This window comes from Motacilla alba, chromosome 14, assembly GCF_015832195.1.
Source record: "Motacilla alba alba isolate MOTALB_02 chromosome 14, Motacilla_alba_V1.0_pri, whole genome shotgun sequence".
Lineage (NCBI taxonomy): Eukaryota > Metazoa > Chordata > Aves > Passeriformes > Motacillidae > Motacilla > Motacilla alba.
The window spans coordinates 7224493-7238300 of NC_052029.1; the positions used below are offsets into that span (position 1 = coordinate 7224493).

The following is a 13808-nucleotide window of genomic DNA, read 5'->3' on the forward strand; positions in this document are numbered from 1 at the left end:
TTATTTCTATTGACCACTGTTTGGATGATAGTTCATGTTTTTCAGTTACAAAAACAGGGTTATTTGTGGGGTTTATAGCACTGTTTTTCCCAAACCTGCCTTGCAGAGCTCCTAGGAGACTCAACAAAACTACTGCATGGTAAACAATTTATGCATATACTGGGAGTTATTTATACTGAAAGGTTTCTAAGCCAATATCAGAAAATTAAGGGAGAAAAAAACACAGTTATCACATTTCTCTTGTTTGTCCCTTGTTTTGTTGAGGAAAGAAACTATTTTATTCAAGGCATAGAATGAAAACAGTTATTGAAAATCCCTGTGAGGGCAAGCAAACACATTGTTTCATTTGGCTATGTCCATCAATCAAGTACTTGTAAAATACTGGTTCACATTACTAAAACAATGAAGAGATTAAATTTTTAATAGGTGTATTAGGCTGACAAAATAGAAAATATTATTGTAGAATGAACTGTTTAAATTAGGACCTTTGATTATCTCTTCTAGGAAGAATTACTTGCTTAGTCTATTATGTCTGTATACATACTTGAAGAACATTGAATTAATGTACAATTTCTTTATTCTTATGCAATTTCTGTTGGTATATTGAAATATGTGAATGGATTGTTTTGGTTTAATTCTGAGCTATTGAAAAATCAGTAAGAAAGGAAATCAGAGGTCCTTAAAGGAATTAAGAGTCCTTTAGAAAATAGCCATTACTTTACGGGTGCCCACTTCCTGCTTCAAATATATTAGCAAGCTTATTTCTCTCATATTTCAAGCTCAGAAGGACACTAAATTGTTGAAAACAAAGCTTGTGTCTACAGAAGAAATATGAGCTGCCTGCAGCTAACAGTGGAGGGATGCCAAGAAAGCTGGTTCATGGCCACAGGCTGTAGCCAGCTGCCCCAGTGGTCCTCCAGCCCCACTTTGGGAAGCCACACTGTGACTCTGTGAGGGGAACAGTTCTGGCTCTAATTCATACATGGCAGGATTGCAGTTATTTTAAAGTCATTACAATCTGACTCTGAAGAGAGCTGTGAAGCAGTGATGAGATTGTAGTGGGGGAAGGAGGAGGGTGACACTCTTAAAAAGGGAGGCAGGAAAAGGGAAATGGCCAGAGCTTGAAATGGGCACACTCTGAGTGCTGCCACTGCTGAAAGTGCAGCCTGGTGATACTACAGCCATGAAGACTAGGATACAATCTGCCCAAACCACAGGCTTCCTGGCATGCACCTGAGGGGGTCACTGAGCTCTTAAGAAAAATGAGCCAGACACACATAATTTTAATATTTTTGCCAGGTTTCTGTCTTCCTCTGTGTTAAGGGATGGTGCATTGTGTCAAAGGAGCTCCTGTGGATTGTTGTACTCACAGGGTTGTAGAGGAGAGTGTGGTGTGGGCAGGCATGGGAATCAGGATACAGATGGGAAAGCCTGGAGTTTTGCCTGTCCAAAAAGCGATGGGATTGCAGGATGTATGCGAGGGCAGCTTAGGGGGAGCTATCAGAGACCCACACTGCTATCACCCCACACTGCTGCAGGCTCATGGCAGGATGATGGAAACAGGCGACTGCAAAGCCTTGCAATCCAGAGTAAAAGTGGAATGACCCAGTGGCAGCTGCAGGGTGTACTCTCACAGAAGCAGGGCAGTACCAGGACTGCTGGTCACCCCTGGACCATCACAGCATGATGCTCTCTTCTCCTTATGTAAGGAAATAATCTGCACAGTTAATGATTCTGTCCGTCATGCCTTTAATAAAAGAGCAATAACAAAACCTGTGGGTGTACTATAAATGGAAGGCACACTACCCCCTCACAGTCCTCAACAAAATCTACACCAAAAATAAAGTTCTGCTTAGCTTTGCAGAAGAAGCTGGAGGAGAAGCACTGGTGTTTCACTGTCAGCATGATGGCACTCTTAAACCCAGCTTAAACACAGTCTTTTTACTCCCAAAGCTGTGTTTTCTGTTTCCAGCTCAACTTCTCTTCTTGACCTGCTCCAGACTAACAGCTTTTTGGTATGGGCATCACTGGCACCTGCTGGACAGAGGACCTGCATATCCCCATTGGAACCACCAGCAGTTCTCCATGACCCACTGGCCAAATTGTTTATTTATTGAAAAGCACTGGACAGAAATGTAAGTGCTTTGGGTGGAGATATCCAGCTTGGGGATTATGTTGGCATATAATATGGGCTTAGATATGCTGAAATATTTTCAGTTACGTTAACTCACAACAAATTGCTGCTGAAATTTTAGTAACCCATGGATTGATTAATATTTTTATAAGCTGTCAAGTATCAATTACTGTGAAGCAGAGGATCTGTTTGCTAAACTTACAAGTTGTATGTCTGAAGTTCATGATCATTGATTTTATTAGATATGGACTTGCTACAGACCATCTGAGAAGTCTCTTAATCATTTGAGAAATATTTGTGCCTGTTCACTTTTCTAATTCTTCTGATATTTCATTCTTAAAACACTAATGTGGCCACTGTAGAAAGAAGCAATTCACTGATACTAATGTCACAGATATAGTAAACTATAGCCATAAAATTGTTCAGAAGTACAAGGTATATAACCATAAACTGATTATTTGATGTTTCCACTTCTGTAATTACCCTGCTACATAAAGTTGGTATTGAAAAAATAGTCTTCAAAATATTTTTAAACACAGTGATCATTCATTAAATGCAATTATTTGCTCTTTTTAACTCAAACAATACATCATACAATATAGTAGATTTTAAGTATATGTTGGAATAATAGACTGCATTTGTTGAACTTATATATGTTTACAAAATCAAGGTTGGTTTAAACTCAAAACACACTTCCTATTGTTACTGAAACAGCAGCATTACTGTTGCTGTGTATGTTGCTGACTTGTTTGGTTCCCTGCTGAAGCTGTGTTTAAAGAAGTCAGAACTGTGGAAGCTCAGTATCTCTCCACAACTAGGACAAAAATTTCTAATACACTGAAACAGAAAATATTGAATATCATTCTCCTAAAGTTCACTATCAAAACAAAGAGCTAAAGGACCATGAGCCATACGCTACCTAGACCAGCCCTTAGCCTTTACATTTCCAAACATTACGTGATGTGCATGCAGCTGCTGTGCAGGCCTTCCACAGGCACAGGATTAAACACAATTCATATCAGGAAACTAAGTAATAATAATTAGCTCATTTACTAGGTGGGGGCAACCCAGATAAGGAGGTCACTCCTCCAGGGAATGGAGAGAATAAAAAGAAATTTGTGGCTAAATGATACAAAGGTAACAAAAGCTACTTTGCACTATGTGACTGGTGTGTAATTTTGGACAGTTGCCCAAAACTGGCACTGGCTGCAGTCCATTTTTTTAAAGGTTGAAGCAACATTGTGGGATTGCAAATTTATTTCATATTGAATTCAGACAGCAGGGGAGAAGAGAAAATAAAAAGTAGAAGCCAAAGAAATTGTAAATAAAAAATAAGTTACACCAATCAAGAGATCCTATATAGAGCTTTTACTGTGAATTCACTGCACATCCTATGCCCTGAAAAATCAAAAAGCCATTTCACCAGATATTTTGAAAGTATGTGGAGTGTGTACACTGTGTTTTCACACAATATATTACACTGACCAGAGCACAGGCTTTGGAGGAAAGAAAATACAACAGATCAGAAAATGTAATTTTATTTTTTTCCATTATTGAGGAGTTGTATAGTTTTGTAATTTTTCACTGTAACTAAGTAGAATGGAAGATGGAAGGATTAACATTGTCCTTTGAAGAGAGTATATTATTATTTTTGCATAGAAAGGACTACTGCTTGTGTTACTCTTTATACCAAGAGTGTTAGTAAAACTGGAAAAGAGAAAATAGAAACAGTCATCTTCTTGCCTTTCTCTTTCAAAGAGAGCAGGCTCTTATGAAACTGTAAAATACTCATTGAATTGCACTTCAGAAACACCTGGGGCTTGTAAACTAAAGTACTTCAAAACCAGTTCCATCATAAAGATAGAATCTGCTATTTAAGTGCTCCGTAGCCATCTGAAGAAGTCCATCTAGTGCCTAAACCAAACATCAACTATCTTGTTCTTTGGTAACCTGAAGGGAAGTTTCTGATGCTGGCATAAGACTTAGTCTATGTGATAACATTTAGTATTGCTAGATATTGACCTTTTCCATAGGAGACATTCAGCAGTGTGACACCAAAACCCTCACAAAATTCCATTTCATTAAAAGGAAACAGTTTTGGAAGGGGTGATAGATGATACATTACCACTAGGCACTTTCAGTATTTGGTTTGTATTTCATGAAGATTCTCATCTCAAAAATGTTAGTTTTGTCATCAGTATTTTTTTAAGTGAACTTGTTGTGGAAGATGGTTCATCAAAGCACTGTAAACAGTTTTGTCTCCCTAAAAGTAGTGCTAGGTCAGGTTACCAGAACTTCAAATGGTATGTATTAATGCCATCATATATCACAACAAGAACACTGCACGCTCCTGAAATAAACAGATCACTTTCTATCTGTAAAGATATTTAAATGCCCAAGGAAGACATCAGACTACAGTTCTCTGTCTGTACCTGTATCGGAGGAGACATTGAACCTAAATGCAACCTTGTTCCCAGTCTGCACCATACCCTTTCAGGTGTGAAAGGATGCATTTGAAAGCTACAGAATTACTTTGTGCCCAAGAAAGTTGGTGAAAGTACCTGTAAATGCAGGACAGGGAGCCTGTTGCAGAAGCAGAGGACTGCCCAGGGCCGGGGCTTTAGAAATCACTGCTGGCATTCTGCCCTTCTCCCTGGAAGCTCTCCACAGAACCACGTGAGTTATGACAGTGATGTGGGCATAAAGTAGATATTACATTAGTTCCCTTTATGTAGGAAGCTGAAAATTATCTGACTCAAGACAGCTGCCTTGACTGCCTGGACTTAATAGATTCCCTGACCAGGCAGAAAGCTGCAAAGAAAATGAGATTCAGTAACTCGCAGTGATGCAAGGAGATGTCGGTGGCATATAAGGGATGTGCACAGATAATGTTTTTATGGCACTGACTGTCTCAGGCTTGATCAAAAGCTGCTAATCTTAATACACCTATTTTCCTTGACTTCAATGAGCTTTGGATAGGGCCCTTTGAGAGCAGATATAAGCTAAAAATATTGCAGCACCAAGACCATGCAAAGTCAGTAGAGAAATATGATGAAATTTATCATTATAATACTCAGCAGTTTGTAAACTCATTAACATTTGCAGAGAACATGCTGTTTTACCTGTGACCTATAAATTCTGGAAAGCTCAGGAGAATTGCCACTCTGAGAAATGTTGATGGCAAAGGTATTTTGGGGGAAGTATGATGAAGCCATGGGGCATAGTTTAATTGTAGTTGTTATGGGATGCAAATGACAAGTCATTCTGCATCTAAACAATTCATGAGATTCCACAGAACGGGGTTCAGGTTTGTGAAATTCCACAGGAAAGTGGGAGTCAGGTTAGCAAGACATTGCCTGCAAATTAAAACACATTCCATAGAGTAGGGACCATTTACAGGGTCAATGACCCATTAACAAAAGGGTAAGTGATATTAATGCCCCCCATTCCAACTATGCCAAATGTTTTTTTCAAACCTGCTAGTACTGAGGGCAAAAAGTATAAATTCTGGGCTAGATCAGTAATACCAGAGGCACACAGGGATCTCATGTAGGCACTAAAAGAATATTGGAGGACAAAAAAATGACACAGCAAGCATGAAGCTATTTACAGACTGAATAGACAATTGTGAATCTTTTGCTGCAGCATAAGGCATTGGAGAGTCAGCAGCCATTGTCTCATGAGAAAGAACATATATAGTGCTTGAAACTACAGGAAAAGAATTTTTTTTTTGAAACTTATAGTTTTACCAGTATGTTAAGATATTTTTTAAAGGCATTAAAGACTGCTGATAGATTTTTTTTTTTGTTGAGTTGCATATATTGCATGCTGCGTATGCAATATTTACAGATCCTTATCATTAACAACTGTTCATAACTAAAGGAAAAGCTGGAGAGACTTGTATTTTCACAATGTGCTTCATAGCAGCCTCAAAGTTATGCCACCCTGGCTCCTAGAGTTAAAGCACTTCCTGGGGCTGCTGCTCCAAGGACAGTGTCCTTGATGCTCTGTTGTTCTTCCCTTTAAAAGGGCTGCAATCCCTGGAGCTCACTACAGTTCCTAAAAAGGGTGGCACAGCTCTAGCTATTTTAGGGAACTTCTGACTAACTCCACCTGAGTTTCTGGCCCTTCTCACCCCAAGCCATGCAGGAATGGGTCTTACAATCTTTTCCATAGTTTGGATATCATGCACTACCAAAAACTGGTCCCTGTCCTGGCCAGGAGCAATAATACAAAGCAAACTAAAACTGCCAGTCTCCTGCTGGTTGTGTATAGAGCTGAGAGAGCCTCATGTAAATGGTTTGCTGCACTGGGTATGTCAACATGGTTTTTGAAGTACATTTGTGTAGGCAAAATCCAAATATAAAGCATCCCAAATTACAGCCACCAATAATTGTGCCATACCAAATTACCACAGACTCAGTTTGTGTTATGCTATATATATGCTATAATTTCTGGGGAATTACCAGCATTAAGGAATCATTTCCACATTTTTTTTAATTAATTACTTCTGTGATCCAACCTGTATGCCATCTATTCTCTGTGTTCCAGGAATCAGAGTAACTACTAAAAACTCTAGAACATTATTTTATTCTCAAGAGACAGAGTATTAATTTGGTATCAAGTTAGCAAATGCTTTTAGGAAAACCTCAAAGTTTGGGAGTATCAGAATAGATCTCCTAGAATTATTTGACAAAGGCATGTGAGTTGATCAATCATGCACAGATATTCAGGAAATCAGCTGATATCCTGAGTCTCACAGCCATATATGCAATAGGAATGTATTTGTTGTGTGCATAGATTTACCTACAATGAAAGAAATAGAGAAAAATTAAAAAGTTTTGAAATGTAGCCCTGTCTTTCTTAATTCAGCTTTTGGCTTCACTGCTGAGACTTCAAATGTGCAGCTGGAGGAAGGGAGAAACAGGAATTTCTGATGTGTACATTTGTCCAGTAGGAACTAGATGGAACTGCCAGCTTATTACACATGGACCACTGAACACCAAGCAAACACTACTCTCTCCCTCCTGCACATTTGCAGTGTCTGTGGATTTCCTCATATAGTTACTTATCCTATTAGCTTAAGGGAAAAGCTGTAATTGCATTCACATGAAAGCAAAATCTTCAGAATATGCTCTTTCCATTAGTATTCTTCTCCTTTTTCCTATTATTACTTAGGGTTTAACAGAACTCTCAGGATTATAAGTATATTTTACACTTCGAGTTTGTATTATTATATGATACCAAAGGAAGTAAAGAAAAAAATTAAAGAAGTATTTATGAAAAAAAAAAAAGTTGTCACTAAAATCTGACTCCTATACAGAAACATAGCAGCAGTTTGGCTTCACAGGCACATGCTGATTATAGGAGCTGCTGGGAAAAATGATAGGACTTGGATATTACAGAGGGTACCTGGACAGATCACAGATCTAATGGAACTGGTTTCTCCTTTGAATCTATGAACCCACCCAGTCCATGCCACTAAGGGATGGTCAGAGATGGAGGTTGGCCAGTGTGAACACGCTGCTGTGGATCACAGCTCTACCCATTCACTTCTCCTTTCTTTCTTCCCTGTCAAGGGAATTTAGCACTGAGATTGCTTTAGCCTAAAGCCCGGAATAAGAGGGAGAAGAGAAAGCACCAGGACTCCACCTTTCCCAAGAGCCCAGGGACTCTGTCAGCCTGCCACAGACCAATTTCCCCAAGTAACAACTCCACCTGAAATGCAGTCTGTCAGTAAAGCTAACATGCTTCTGTTTAAAAAAACCTCTATTTTCTTCAGGAAGACCAAGTGTATTAATAAATTAAACATTTTCTAATAAACACTCTAACGCCTGTTTTAGCAATCTGTCTGCTTAAGAGAAAAGGTTACTGACACTATTAAGAAACTGGGAAACTTGTTTCTTTCCAGATTATTTACTGCTCAAAGGATTGGAAATCTAGTGACACATAGTTTAGGCTGCAGACTTACAAACTGGCCACTGTTATGCTCACTGTGACTGTATTTAAACTGGGGATCCACAAGCACCATGTTCTATTTCATCATCCAGTCTCTTAAGGCTTTTTTTCCCCACAGCAGTTAGGCAATGCCTACATCCATTTCAGTAGCAGGAGTTTTTTCATACAGTCAGATTTTATTCCTATTTTTGAACCACCAATGCTAACTAAGCTGATTTCTTCAGTGAATTGCATAAAAAATTAATAAATTAGCCTTGGAAATAATTCTAATTTTTAAAAATTTTATAATACTCCTATTTGAAGATTTATGGATATTGGAAAACTTAAGGTTCCCCCATTGTCACCCTAAAATGAGCTCCTGATTAGTACCAATTCCTAATTTTTTCAAAGTGTTTATTTTAATAACTGTGTTAACCTGGAGTTGCAAGGAAACTAGAAAGTGCTCTCTAGTCAGCAGCCGTGATTGTGGCAGACTGCCAGGATGTTTGTGACCTCTAGAAATCCTTAAAGGTTTGATCAGCATTTCCTTTTCCAAATACTCTGTTGTTTCTGTTTTAAATTACATCTCAGCGTCTCCAGAGTAGGTGATGATGCTAATGTGAGCGATACAACAGATTGTTACAAGCATCCTTGGATTATGAGATGGGAATATCTTGACTTTCTAAACAATGCTAGTGTTTATTGTATTATAGTTCTGAAATTATTATAGTATTATGCTGATGCACATTACACTGCTGCACGTCAAGCATATTCTTTTAAGATCCAGTGAATGGAATTTAAGGACTGTCAAAGGCAAGGAAAGACAATACATGACTGTCCCCAATTATGTGTCAGGATGAGAATGCTATTTTAACCTTCACATTATGTTGCACTAAATCCTAAAGTCAGAAGATACAAATTTGTTGACTTTTATGTGCCTGTAGAGTTAATAGTTCCCACAATTATAAAGTGTTGTAAATAATGGGTGAAAAATCATGCTGTTGCTGCTAAAATACATTTGTTTGCTTCAAAATGTGCAATGAGTTCATCTAGGGCCTCTTGTAATTGTAGCTGCAGAATATAACAGAAAAATTATCTCTCAGAAGGCATTTTTTGTTCATATATTCATAAAAAGGTTTTCTTCCCCTCTAACACTTTAAGGCAAGTTGATAACAAGACAAGGATTCCTTCCATAGCTGAGGAAAAATCCTCCAATGTCAATGCTGCACAGAGATTACAACGTGCTATGCATGTTACACATTGCACAGCACATGTGGGGATATAGATCAATGTATGTAAACTGTGGCAGCTTAAACACACTCTGTGTAAGTGGTCTAATTCAGAAATTTGAAGTGGAATGTCATACTCCATTGTAGAACACATATAGGCTTGCAGCTACCCCAAAGTGATAAGAACATTAAAGTATGTAAGAAAACACAATTATTTGTTTAAAAACCCCATATTTGTTATTCTAAGTCAAGTAGCACAACTTGAAGCTTTCAGAAATTCATAACGCTTTTTCAGCTAGAGTTGGTGTTGAAGCTGAGACAAACATATGCTGTCTTTTCCCATATCACCTTTGTGGATCCTTATGCTGCAATGACATTTTAATGGGAAGTTGTTTTCTTCCATGCATTTATATGTGTTTTCATTGATTTTTTAAATTAATGATCACCTCTAAACAAGTATGATTTTTTTTCTGTAAATTACAGAGCATCACATAAATTTATATATAGTCCAGAATCCAGCATCAGGTATTAACTATTTCATTTCAACTCCTTTGCCAGGATTTCTCTAGAATACTTGCCTTGTCACCAAAACTGTGGCATATCTTCATTACAACTGTCAGGCACAGGCAGAATCACAAACATGAAGGAAAAAAATGCTTTGATGGGCAAGAAAGAGACTGGGAGAGAGAGTACTGAAACAGTGGTATCATCCACAAGATACTCTGTGGGGTGTGGAGAATGAGATTTTGCCTGGCCTCCTGGCTCAGTCATTAAGTTGTTATTACATTGTATGTATGATGATACTGGTATTCAGGCTTATTTTTGCTTACTCATTTTCTGATATTATTGAACTGCGGCTTAAAAAGAAAAATATAATATAGTTATTATCCTAACCTCTACTGAATGAGTTAGGTTGATACAAGGTCAAAATCCATTCCAGGTAATTTTACCAATGTGGATAATGAGCGTTCTGCAGATACAGCTCTGTTCTGAAAGTTCAGTGGCCTATGCAGGCTGCTCCAGGTGCACCACACTACCTAGCTCAGAAATTTTGAATTTTTTTTAAAAAACAATCTCTGGAACATCTTGAATAGAGCAGACTCTTTCCATGTGCCTTCTGACATCTTCTTTGTGAAACGTGGCTGTTCATTGTCATCTTCCTTTGACAGCTTCTCTCATCTCCTATGTTCAACACATCCGCTCTGAGCAATTTACCTTTTCATCTGGAATTTCTTTATGTTAAGGCTATGCTGATCCTCATTCGTGAATTGGATCTGCCAGGCTGGCTGATATTGGATCCTGCAGTTTGCCAACCCTCGTTTGCTCTGACTGCTGGCGATAGCGGTGCGCACCACTTCAGGCAGCAGTGGCAGCAGCAATCTATGCACGCCAGTTGTAGGTATCTGAACATAAATATGATAATGCTGGACCACAGCCAGCTCTGCTCTGGCTTCTGCAACACTGTTCCACAATATGAAGCACAAAGATAATCTGATGCTCAGAGGTGTTCAGCTTGCAGGCAGGCAGACTGGAAAAAAGCTCAGCTTTGCTGAAATGGACACAGCTCCAGCTGTGAGGCCTCATCATTTCTTATATGGAGGGAGTGTCAGGAACTGTTTTGACATAAGAATGAAGTCCATGTTTTAGTCCTGTGTACGATGTAAAAAAGCTCTCCGTGTCTTAATCAGGGGATAGCTGGTGACAATGACAGTTAGGAGCTTTCACTGGTAGAAAATCCACAGGACAGAGTAAGCAGTCTGCGTGCTGCTCAGTTATCTCACACAGGTCAAATCTAGGGAAATCCATGGCTGCAAGTTACTATGAGGACAGTTCTAAAGGATTCTTCAGATGATGGAGTATTGATCCAGACATCCTGACTGCCAGGATTCAGTCATGCATGTGATATTGGACTATGACATGCAAATGTTCTAGTTTTAATTTACTGGAGTGATAATTCAGATTAAATTATTCCTCTTCTGTTAATTCCTTCCAAGCTGACAAGACTTGTCAGGATCTATATGAGAAGAGTTTTCTTAAAGTTACCAGCTCATGGTAACCAACTTGCAGGGTGCACTGATCTCAAAGTCTAAATAAGCTACAGGTATATGGGAGAAGTTAATCCATTTCTACATACAGAGATTTCCCATAGGGAAATATGCTCTTAGGACTTTGCCCTTTGTAGTTTGCTAGTTAGCCTCAGGTTGCTTTACACCTTTGCATCCTTGAAGCTGTGCAGTACCTTCCTTCCCCTGAGTGTCACAAGCCATAAAGGAGGATTAATGCAGCTTTTGAACTGCATTAACTATTGCAAACATTTTCCACCTGGAAGCTTCTAGCACACACTTAATATCATGTAAAGTAGAAATAAGAATAATTAGCACCTAATAAACTGTCTGCCAAGTTTTGAGCTTGTATTTCCCTCCATGATCTGACCTTCTGACATATTCTGACTACTTCCAGACTTTCCTGGCCAATAATTTAGACACTACAAAGCAGGCAGACGTATACCTGAGAAGTAAGTTCTTTGATCCACACGGAAAAGGATGTACCATAGATTATCCTATCCCTCTTTTCTTGTTTTCCTGGCATTCCCAGACTTTGATGACTACATCTCACTGTTTGATGATTACAGACTCCCAGAGCAGCATCTCAATACTTATGTGATTTATGGATCCAAACTTTGTGCTAACAATGCCCTGTAGCATTTTATTGTGCTCACTAAATAACTCGAGGTTTATTGTTCTTAAAAGAGAACAGGGGTAATGTAATTTTTATTTTGTCTTGCTGTCTGTTACTCCCTCCAGTAGCTTTTTACTCCTTTGCCCTTTTTGGTGTTATTGAGATCTCAAGGATGAGATGTTTCTACAGCTGTTAGGAAAACAAATGGCTGAATGGAGACAAAAGGCTGCACCACAATCTTTATAGTTGTTTGCTTGGCTTGTTCTGCTTGCTAACCAGTCTGGATATATGGGCAACTCTGAAAAAATCAGAAATCATTCCCTGACCAAACAAAATCAAGGAACACAGGAGGAACCTGAGGTACTGCATGTGGGTTATTGAGATGCAGAGGGGCTGAGGGGAGAGGCACAATCCTCCCTCCTCCTGATGAACAGACACCAGAGGTGGTAAAGAGGAAAGGGAAAGTTTAGTGTTATTCCAGTGGACAATTTCAGCAGAGTAAAGCACTAAGTTACAGAGACCAGATTTTCATGGACCACTTGTCTTCCTTTCTAAAAATGTTTGGGTGATTTTGACACTTATAAGATCTGAAAATCTCTCCTTATGCATAGGGCAGATAGGTGATTCACACTTTGCAGCACAGCTCTAGTTCTGTGTCTCTGGTTCCAGAAACATCTTCCTCTATCTCCCTATGTTTGTAGAAATGATGGAAAAGGTGTCACCTAGGAAATAAAGTGTAGCTTGCAAATAAATATTTCAAAGCAGATTTTCACAAGGAAATGTTAATGGCTCTAAAATGCTAGACTATGACAATACAAGGTCATCATGTTATAAACTGATACATACACACATTTGTATGTGTTTGAAAGGAACCCTGCAGCACTGCTGTTCCTTACTGTAATTTTGTTACTCTGAGAGGAAATAAACCTAATATATTTGCATAAAGTTATTTAGCTCTCATTATGAGAGGCATAGGATCACAGTCAGAAAAAAATTAGTCAGCTAATTATTAGATTAGTGCATAAAATTATTAATATAATGAACAAACTGTAGAAAGAGACAGCTTAATAGTATAAATTGTAGAGTATATGCTTATCCTCTGTATCTTCTAAAATTTGGACAATTTCAAAGAAGCATAAACAATTTTACTTTTAATATTCTTAAAGATTTGTTACTGGTTTTGCTACAAACATTTTTATCTGGACTTAGGGCCTGGTCTCTCTATCACCACACTGATACCTTTGCATGGATAACATAAAATTTGAGCTTACTGACTGGTGCAAAAACCTGTAGACACAAGATTAATCCCAGAAATATAGTAAAGAGATGGCTTTATAAGTGAATTTTGCTATTATAGGTCTTAAAGAAATCTTTATTCTAGCTAAACATTTAGGAATAAATCCTCTGCTAATATCTTATCCCTTCTGATTTTATATAGACTCTTGAAGATCTTTTCTGGAGTTAATTCTTTCTAAAAGAAATTATTCCTTTTCACAGACCTCTTTTCTTAAGTGGAGACCCTTTAGCAAGGAGGAAAAACAAGAATCCAAGAAAAATAAGTGTTAAAATTGTGGGGGAAATGTTATTAATCATTAATGTAAACCATTTTACTTTAAAAATCTTTAAAGGAGTTCATTTAACTAAGTAAAGCATTTACTGGAAATTTCAGTACAGAGCTATGACTAGGAACTTGAAACTGTTCTAATCAAAGTGGTGGCCAGGTTTGTTTTTCACAAATAATAAGGAATGGTTCCTCATAAAATCAATGGCTGTTCAGAAATTAACTTGAAACTTTAATAAGAATCTGGATTACTATAGGAGGAATGCAG

The 13808-nt window shown here is 38.2% G+C and overlaps 1 protein-coding gene and 1 long non-coding RNA gene across 5 annotated transcripts in view; one reads left to right on the top strand and one right to left on the bottom strand.

Moving 5' to 3' along the window:
• The window catches only part of LOC119706873, a 210086-nt gene extending 197011 nt beyond the window's left edge, over positions 1–13075 (top strand). For both annotated transcript variants that reach the window (XR_005258621.1, XR_005258620.1), the window contains exon 4: positions 1973–13075. This is a non-coding gene — a long non-coding RNA (uncharacterized LOC119706873). The remainder of the gene's footprint in view (positions 1–1972) is intronic.
• Positions 1–13808, bottom strand: part of SHISA9 (shisa family member 9) — a 177761-nt gene that overhangs the window by 144645 nt on the left and 19308 nt on the right. The gene's annotated exons all lie outside the window — the stretch shown is intronic.